Source organism: Gadus chalcogrammus, chromosome 8, assembly GCF_026213295.1.
Source record: "Gadus chalcogrammus isolate NIFS_2021 chromosome 8, NIFS_Gcha_1.0, whole genome shotgun sequence".
NCBI lineage: Eukaryota > Metazoa > Chordata > Actinopteri > Gadiformes > Gadidae > Gadus > Gadus chalcogrammus.
The window spans coordinates 27,201,700-27,211,982 of NC_079419.1; the positions used below are offsets into that span (position 1 = coordinate 27,201,700).

General features: G+C 42.0%; 1 pseudogene; it reads right to left on the reverse strand.

The window, feature by feature from the left end:
* Window positions 1–287: 287 nt before the first annotated feature.
* LOC130387975 (coiled-coil domain-containing protein 106-like) lies at window positions 288–2,386 on the reverse strand (annotated as a pseudogene).
* Between the last annotated feature and the right edge of the window lie 7,897 nt (window positions 2,387–10,283).

The window sequence follows — 10,283 nt, forward strand, 5'->3', positions numbered from 1 at the left end:
TAAAACGCTACAATCTACCCAGTAAGTAAGCTGAAACTGTACTGTAAAAGGAAGCCTCGATTGTTTCCATGGTATTACCAGGTTCTTACCATATAATTTGTAATACATTATTCCCATTCCCATGCAGTCAACACAAACTTGTACCATGTACGTTCTGCGAAGTTACCAAGTAAAACACGACAATTTACCCAGTAAGTAAGCTGAAATTGTACTGTAAAAGGAAGCCTCGATTGTTTCCATGGTATTACCAGGTTCTTACCATATAATTTGTAATACATTATTCCCTTTTCCATGCAAACATCACAAACTTGTACCATATAAGTTCTGCGACGTTACAAAGTAAAACATCACAATTTACAGACTTAGTAAACTGAAACTGTAGTAGGCTACTGTAAAAGAAAGCAATGTTTAATAAAATTGAACAGGGACAACTCCCTAACACAGAAACAAAAACACAGAACCCTGGTGTGGCCCCTCACTTTCGGAATTTATAATTCATGGGGAGCAGCTCCGAGTTGTTTTTCATTTTTATTTTATTTTTTCCCCAAGAAGTTGGTTGCCCTCTAAGAAGGCCTTGCAGGTTTTAGCAGAATTGCCTACAGTGTCTCCTTCAATGAACACTGGCAGTTGTCCGAAGTCTTCACCTTCTGCGCCAATAAAGATTTCGGCAATGATGGCCGTCAAGGCAATTGTGTTCCTGTCCACGTTCAGTGCTTCACAGCTCAGGCTCATGCTCCGGGTGCGCCTAAACTCTTTTAGGACAGCTCGGTACCGGTGCACAACGTCCTCTGGATTCTGAACTACAACACAGATCATAAAATGAAATATAGATTAACATTATATCATAATCACACAAATATATCAATAATCCTGATTATACATAACAGTCCATTGTGGAGTTAGACGGGTAAATCAACTAAAGTAATCTCCGCTCTTCTTCACTCTAGTGTAACATCAATACAGAAGTGATTACACTAAAATACGTAACTGAACATGGAACCTTGAATATGGTTAATGCATATGAAATTGTGGATTGTGTGTGTGTTGCCACTGATCTTAGCCTCATGCCTAATAGTTTAAGGATCTTTTATGTCATTCCATTCTAGTTTCAATGTAGCGCCCTGCTTTGATTGATTTTAAGATGAAAATGTTCCTTAGACAGAGCTAGGTCCATTTTGCGACACTCTCGTTCAATGATGTTGCAGATTGGACTACTAGTTGTGTTATGGAGGCAAGATTAATCAAGGGGTTGGGTGTGCAAACAATTTAGAGAGATCTATGATAACCTACAAGCTACTAATCATCTTTTTCCAAATGATGGAAGTTACCTCTTTTCCCAAATGCTTTGCAGGTTTTCTTGATCGTATTCTTCTTCTTCCTCTTCCTCTTCCCTCCTTCAGAGGAGGAGGAGTGTCTCAGAGTCAGATGCCGAAGAGTCTGAAGAATCCTTAAGCATCCTTTTGTGAGACCCTTACACAGTGTAACAGAAATCGTATAGAAAAATTAGTTTTCTCTATAGATTTATTTTTTTCTGATTTAGCACTTGAAAAGATCCTCTGTAGTATACCTATCGTATGCATTTGCATTTTGTAGGGATATCAAATCAATGAATGCAAAAGAAAAAGCAATTTAGACTAATTTAGACCGATATAAATAGTCTTCCGTGTTGGTTTTGGGAGGAACAGTCTGGATACCTTTCGAAGTTGTTGAGGGGCCAGTCTTCTCAGGGTTGAGACCTTTTTCCCTAATGGCGCGTTTCCACTGCAGGGTGCGGAACGGATCAGATCGCAAAGGTGCGGATCGGGTCGCGTTTCCACCACCAAAAGTGGGCGTGACCCGGACTTAGCCGTACCCGTTTTGGCCTAGTTTTCAGGACTCCTCCGTTGGGGTACTGAAAACGAGACGAGACGCCTGAAAGGGTCCCGGGAAATTCGAGCTACACACCCCCTCCGTTGATTGGTCGACAGACTCATCACATCCGGGTGACGCGGGGATAAAAACAAAAAAACAGTAGGCTAGAGGTATTATTCTTTACAATTAACATGTCGCGTAAAACGCTTGCTTGGGCGAACAAGGAGGTGGAGACGTTCGTCTGCATTCTTGGGGAGGAAGACGTTGTTTACGATGTTTTTTTTACGTAGCTGCCGCGGCGATCGACATCCGGCCTACCACAAAGGGTACTGTCGGCAGTGGAAACGCGACCTCGGAACTGAGCTGGGCTATACCGCCCCCTCCCTACCGCACCTTTGCGATCCGATCCGTTCCGCACCCTGCAGTGGAAACGCGGCATAAGGAAATCCCGCTCCTCTTTCAGAAGCCGGTTCTCCTCTTTCAGAAGCCGATTCTCCTCTTTTAGTAATTTATAATCCTCCCGTAACTTAGCCATGGTTGGAGCAGAGCCTTTCGGTTGAATCTCTACAACTAAAAAAGATTCAAACACAAATGTATTTCATACTTATACATTTAAAGATTTATTACTAATTTTACGCCTATTTACCAGGGAATCTGAAGTCCAGATTGAACCGTGGCATTGAGGATTGTTGCCGGTGTTACACAGAATTTTGCGACCTACGGAAAAGTGTGACCCCAGGGGGTGCTGTTGCATATTTTCTGCAATATGCACGAGTTTGAAGCGTAGACAGGCATGACAAAAACATACATAAAACATATGATCTCCCCCCAACCAATTACCTTTTTATTAAATAGTCAGGTTCATTATGGTTGGATTTGAACTTCCGTTGGCTTTTTGTGGAGAGTATGAAAACTATACATTTTTGGAAACCTTATAGTATATGCAATCAGAAAAACAATGTTTCCATTTGCCGCGAGCCCTATATGGCCGCCATCTTGAATTTTACAAAATGGCTGCGTGAAAAATGTTTTCGTCAATATCTCATCTAATAAATAACCTAGAGCTTTTGTTTTGACAGCTAAACTACCATTTGGTATCCAATGGGGCCGTGGAATCCAATGTTACTAGTTGCAGAGGTGTTGAGACATTTGTTACAGCAGTTCTTGCAAATACTTACTAATTTCATAATTTCATAAGACAAATTGGTCATTCGGCATACTAAGCACCAACCACAAGGACATTTTTATCTAGTGGTCTGATTATTGTAGTAGGTCTATATTGTGTATGTTGAACAGGTTACTCTACCCTACATGTAAGTGTGACAAGTTGTATGTAACAATTTATTCATACATACAATTTATTTTGAGGTAAACATAATTAATTTGAAAAGCTAATTTCAGTTATTAGAATATGTAATTAAATTTATAGTAGTTGTGAATGTATATGAGAACTATGCAACTAATGAGTAATACCAAGAAGAGGAATGCAGATAGGTAATTCAGATCCTTATCTGTTTGGTTTAATGATTAGTCAATCTGTTGGTAATGCCTCGGGGCTCCAGTAGGGGGATCGCGCTTGAAAACCCACAGGTCCTGAGACTGGCTCTGACTATTCATCACGTCACCCGCAACAAGATGCTGATGGATCTTTTCAGTGCACATGATTACTGTATTCCGTATGGCCGTACCCTCCTACTGGAAACAGCTCTGGCCAATGCTGTGTACAAAACACCAGAGAGTTCCAAGGTCTGTATGTACCACCATTCTTGTTCTTCGCAATAGATAACAGACTTTTCAGAGGACACTGCTGACGGTAAAGGAACCACCCATGGAACGATTACTGCTGTATACCAGAAGGCAGAGGTTCCTGGAGAACAAGTTGCACCACCCTTGAAGATAGGATATGCCCAGAGTATATCTATAACTCCATACCATGTAGATATGCTGCACTGTGACAAGCCAAAACCACAGCTTGCCAAGAGAACAGACCTCTTTGTCACCAGCAAGGGAATCTCAGGATCCTACCAGCTGACACAACTAGGATGGATTGTTGCTACTGCTTGGTCCAGAATGGAAGCAGGGGAAGAATCAAGCAATATTCCTGGCTGGGCAGGATACAACTCACTGTTGTCTGAAAGCAAGCCACTGACCCAGGTCGGAGCCCTACCACTACTCCCAGAGGTGGCACACGAGTGGTCAACCCTGCTGACTGTAATCATGCAAGCAAGTCAACTCAGAAAGCTGGCTGTTGGTGAAGATCACCCCACTGTCATTTCTTTTGACATGGCTCTTTATGAGAAGGTGGTCAAACTGCTAGATGACAGACCTGACCTGAAACTGTTGTGGATTAACTGAGATATATAACACTTAGACTAATTCAAGAGAGAGAGAGAGTAAAATGAAAACGAGGGGTCCGGAGCAAGAATTAACAAAAGACTTTATCGTGCAGAAAAGCAACAACGACAACAGAGTGGGTCTATAGAGTCACTTCTCGTCAACAGATTCCAGCCTCTTCTTAAACACACAATAGCACAGTACTCAGCAGTTTCTTGTTTTTTAGGTGTCCACATATAATCAAACACAAATTATTCTAAACAGATGGTCACCGAGATAGTCTAGGACCCAGGAAGTGGAGTCAGCATACATCGTGTCAGTAGCTTCCTGCTCCTGGGGGGTTGCGCCCCAACCCCTGCTCTGACCCAAGACTCCCAGGCCTCGTGACCAGCCCTGGATCAAAATCCAAGGCGCTTTACATGTTTTCTACCATTAGATATATAGGCCTAATAATAATCATAGCTTACCATAGAATATAATCATTAATTTCTACCACACATTTCCCCTTTTGTGTCTGACAAGATCACAACAAAAACATAACAGTCGTTTAGGTCATATTTTTTACACTACATTTGATCATCGTTAAAAACCTTTAAGCATGTTCAGGGATCTCAACCTGCATGATTCTCAGGAATTTCAACCTGTTTTTAAGGTAAAAAGATCTATCAAATGTCTAACTAGAATTCACACACATAACATAGTATTTTCAGCATGCATTGAAAATTTGCATTTCAGAATATATGACATAAAAATATGAAACCCCAAAAAAAATGATATTTCAAAAAATAAGTAAAATAATAGAAATTAAAAATTAAGATTGTCCACAAGCATGCATAGACTTTGACAGCTCTGATTATCGTCATGTACCGGTATACTATATAAACGTGGGGGGTTTGGGCATTGTAGTTGCTGCTGTTCGCAGCCACCACGCCCTGGAACCCATTAGTCCAATGTCCATTTGTTCACACTGTTGCAATGGTTGTGGTTCACATGGAGAGGTCACCAGTTAAGAAAATAGGACCTCCTTCTGATGTCCGATTCTCACAGTCCGGTCTCCTCTCTAGTTTCACTCCAATCTATCTCCCCATAGAGCATCCTCTCCCATTCAATCGACTCCTCTATGCCAGTCACCATGAGGGCCATCTCCTTAGAAAGCCTGGATGCTATTACGGATCTGACTATGGGAATGCAGCAGCAGAAGATCAGACCCATTACTGTTAGTACTATCAGGACCACTGCACCTATCTTTGCGAACATCATTCCCCACATACTAAACCTTGTTTCAAGCCATCCAAACATTCCCTGATCATGGCCTGCGTTTTCCTTTAACTCTTTTCTTAAACGTTTTAGATTGTTCATCGCAAGTGTGAATGATCCATCTGGGGCAGTATTATTTGGAATGAAAGTACAACACATTTCACCTATAAGAGCACAAACTCCCCCCTTTTCTGCTAAAAGCCAATCTAAGGCCTGTCTGTTCTGCCAAGCCACAGCGCTTGTGGCTGTCAGCTGTTCACCCAATGCGGATAATGCATCATCTGTGTAGTTAATAAACCTTTGTTGGTTGTAAAAGATATAATTGATCCATTCCGCATTTTTAGCAATTCCCATCGCTGGCAGTAGTGCCTCAAATCCTGCTGCTACTTCACTTCGTGCCTTAAATTTATCGGGTATTCCCCTGGGTTGTCCTATTTTATCAATTTTTATGTCCTCGTCTGCCTCGTATGCTCTCTTCCGCCTGTTTAGGTTATCTGTTTCTAAGTTACCGACAACATCTTTTATTGATGGTACACGTATTGCAATCTCTGTAACCACTTGGACTTTTGCGCATCGTCCTCTCCACATTTTAGCAAGTACGGGACGAATTATGTTATTACCGCAAAGCCAAAACTGATCTGCCACCACTCTGTCCTGGCTCACGAATGCTCCATCACTCCACAGCATTGACATGTAGTTCTCTCTAGACTTCTGCTGAGAGCCTGGTAAAAGCTGAACATTTTTAATCGCAGGTGATTGTAATAACATTCGTTTCCCGTCTATATCGAATAGTGTAACATTCCAAATTATGTTACATTGTTCCTCTGGTATACTACCCACATCGCTGGCATTTTTGTTTCCTTCGTCATTTTGAAAGCATTCTAATCCCTCTTCAATTTGAAAATTGGTTTGTTTTGGTCTTGTTACTTCGCCTATTTCTTGTGATAGAGTTATGTCAAATGCTCGGCATCTTTTCATGATTACATTCCATGGCTTTCCGTCATATTTATCTTCAAGATATTTGTTATGTTGACTCGATCCCAACAGCAGAAAACATTTCATTGAACATATAACATACTTTTTCTGATATGGAATACCTTCTGTTCGCGTTCTATTCAAATTGACCTCTATATCATGCTCCTGCTGCGTCCGTTCTTCTAAGCAAAATTCAAAATCATACTTAGTATTTACGACATATATTGCATCCTGACGATTTTTGCTACACAAATAACAGCTGTCTGCCTCTATTTGTTTTCCTGTAAATTCAACCCATTTATACCACCTATTTGCTTTGGCCTGTCTAAACAGTTGGTCAGAGGTTCTGACCCTGATGCGGCCACTGGGATCAGGTTTATATTGTTTTAGGGTCCTAGCTGTCGAGCGGTGACCAAGTTTTTTAGTTTTATTACTAGGGTTGGGAATTGATAAGAATTTCACGATTCCGATTCCGATTCCGATTCTGCTTATCGATCCGATTCCTTATCGATTCTCTTATCGATTCTCATTGGGTGAGAAAATAAGTATAAATGTGTTTGTTTGCATTACATCTCTTTAATATCTGATCAGAAGTGCTTCTAGTATTAGGAAATTTTACATTTTCAAATCAATTGGTCTAGACGAAAAGATATATGTTTAGCTTTTTAAGCCCAAATGCCATCATTATGTGCCATACAACTAAAAACACAGACTGAAAACAGCCAAGTAAGGGCTTGTGCCTTTTGGAATTCTAACAGTGCTCATTTGCATTCAACTTGTAACAAAATTAAACTGACATAAACAAAATGAAGCAAGGATTAGACAGAGATTTATTAGATGGGCCTACCTAATAAACCGTTGGAACACACAAGACCGGAAACCATAGCAATGCCGGTAAACAAACCCCGAGAAGCCGAATCCCTATGAGAGCTCCCCACGCTACGGCCATCCGGAGGCGACAGAGCTGTTGGCCGTGATATTATATATACAATTATAATATAGTATATAATATATTATATACTATTATATATAGAGCTCCGGGAGTCGCAAACTGCAACAATCACTTTCTCCTCCATTCCGCGGTTCACCCGGACTGCACTGCACTGAGTTTGACGGCTGAACGCGGATTGGCTGTTACGTTACACATGTCACTCAGTTATCACGCTGTTGAACGCTGATTGGCTGTCATCACGACAAAAACTTGTCATCGGTTTTCTCCCGCGAAAAACTCGCCCTTATACGCGTCTCTATGTTCACTTTGTATGGGATCTTGTCGCCCCGTCGCGTTTGGTGTGAACGCACAATGCGATTCTTCCTCGGCGGCGACATGTTTGCTGCGTTCTGAACCAAATCAAAGCAGCGTGTGTGTGACGTCACGACGCATTTGCCGCGACCGGAACCGATAAGCGGAATCGTTAAGCAGGCTTGCTAACGATTCCAAGGAATTGGTTGACTCGGAACCGGTTCTGAACAAGAACCGGTTCTCGATTCCCATCCCTATTTATTCCCCTCCCGAACAGTTGTCTGTTCTACAAGAGTCTCTTCAAGAGACATTGAGGTCGATGTTAAGATCCTTGTCGCCATAGCTTGTGAATTGACCATTGACATTGCGGTTGCCAGTGTTACTATATTATCCTCTTTAGACATTACCATACTAGCCAAAGTGGTCACCTCTACTTTGGCTAGTATTGTTGTTAGTTGTATTTGACTCTGAGCAGTTGCTGCTGTATCATTTGTTGTTAGTTGTATTTGATCACTCATGACTGTTGTTATTTCTCTAATTGGAGTTATGTTAGTGGTTGCTAGTATTGTGGTTGACTCTTTAGTAGAAGTTACATCAGTGACTGAAGGGTGTGCTAAATCCCAGATATCAGAAGTTTCGTTAGTCTTACTTGCATCTAGAGTTGAATTTAATCTCTCAATGGTTACCAATGAATTCATCCCATTATCCCCAACTGGAGGTTGATCTACTTTTACGGTGGCTGTGGTTACATTTACTTTGTCATTATCTGAAGATTTTAGCGGATTGCTTTGATCAATCTCAACAACCTTACCCAGTTGATTTTTGATTGCACAAGGGTCGTCTGCTTCTAATGTAAAATTGAACGTTCTGTCTGATACTGCTTTAAAAAATATATATTCTCTCATATTTAATTGATACTTTCTGTTATAGTCCCATGTTTTTCCTGTTTTACGTTACTGTTAAACACCATTTCCTTGGATTAAATTGGATATTTACTTCACACCGATTTTTCCTATGCACATGATTCTGGCGGAAGGTTAATGCACATAACGGTTGGTTATCCGACATAACAGTAAAAACAAATTCATTAACTCGGTCCTGCGGTGGTATCTGAGCATATAAGACAATTTTCCCTTTCTTGTTGACTATTCCTGAGTGAGTTGGGGCCGGATTGTCCTGTGTTTCTCTCTGGCTTCCTTCAGTACCAGCCCCTGATTCCTGGCCCTTCCAGGTTTGTGTTGTCCCCGTGGTTTCATCCTTCCTCGGGGTCTGTGCTTGTGCCAGCGGAATCTGGCACAACCCGTAAAGGATCAGAAACAGGCTCCCCATTTTCAGCAACATCATGTTGCTGAATCTCTTGGCTCGACTGGATCTGGTCCTGGGGCAGCTGGTCAGCCCCAGGTGTGTCTGCGTCTGGCTCCGCCTCCTCACACTTATCCCTGGCTTTAGGTTGAGCGGCTTTTGTGCAGTGGTTGAGATGATACCACGTGGCACTTCCTTCCACTTGGATGGCTGTTGGTGTTGCGTTGGTGACTTTGTATGGTCCTTCTCTCCTGGGCTCGTTCCACTTTCTCCTGAAGACTCTGAGGTACACGTGATCACCCGGCTCCACCCCCCTTGGTGGCTCCTCCTCCAACTCTGGAACTCTGCCTTTCTCCTGTTGCAAAACAAGCCTGTGTATGCCAGTTGTCCCATATAGCGTCTTAATTCAGTTTCCAATTGTTCTAATGGAGGTCCTTTATGAGGCCCTCGAATGACAGGTGAAGGCATGGGTCGACCCGTAAGCATTTCATGCGGGGTTAGATGCGTCGTTCTGTTAGCTTGCATGCGATAACTCATTAGTGCCAGTGGTAATGCATCAATCCAATTCAATTTAGTACTTGCACAAATTTTGTTAATTTTAGTTTTTAGCGTCCCATTAACTCTTTCCACCATACCTTGTGATTGAGGATGGTAGACGCAGCCTAATCTTTGTTTGACATGCAAATGCTGAATTACTTGTTTCAGTGTTTTCTGAATAAAAGCAGCCCCATTGTCTGAGCTGATTTCTGACGGAATTCCAAACCTTGGCATGACTTCTCTAGTTAGAAATGTAATCACTGTAGCTGCACTTTGGTCTTTTGATGGGACTGCTTCTAGCCATCTGCTAAACCTGTCTATGATAACTAACATATACCTTTTACCACCTATACTTTTAATCATGTCAACATAGTCCATGACCAAATGTCTAAATGGTCCTTCAGGTGTAGGAATGTGCCCCAATGGAATAGTGATTGTTTTCCTTACATTGTTCTTTGCACATACTCCACACTCATTTAGCTGGTTGTCAACCATTGTTTGCAAGTATGGTCAAGAAAAACCTTGTTTTCTAATTCTCCTCAAAACCTCCCCCCTTGCGCAATGGTCAAAACCATGCGCATTAGTGATCAGTAACCCCAACAGTGCCGTAGGCGCCAACATCATCCCGTCATGAGTTCTCCATAGCCCTGTGGGGGAGCGTATAGCCCCTCTTTTCAGCCACATGTTCTGCTCATAGACACCAGCTTTCTCCTGCATGCGGACAATGTCGTCCTCACTAGGCGCGGCCTCAGGCATGGATAACACTGACTGGATTGCCCTGCAA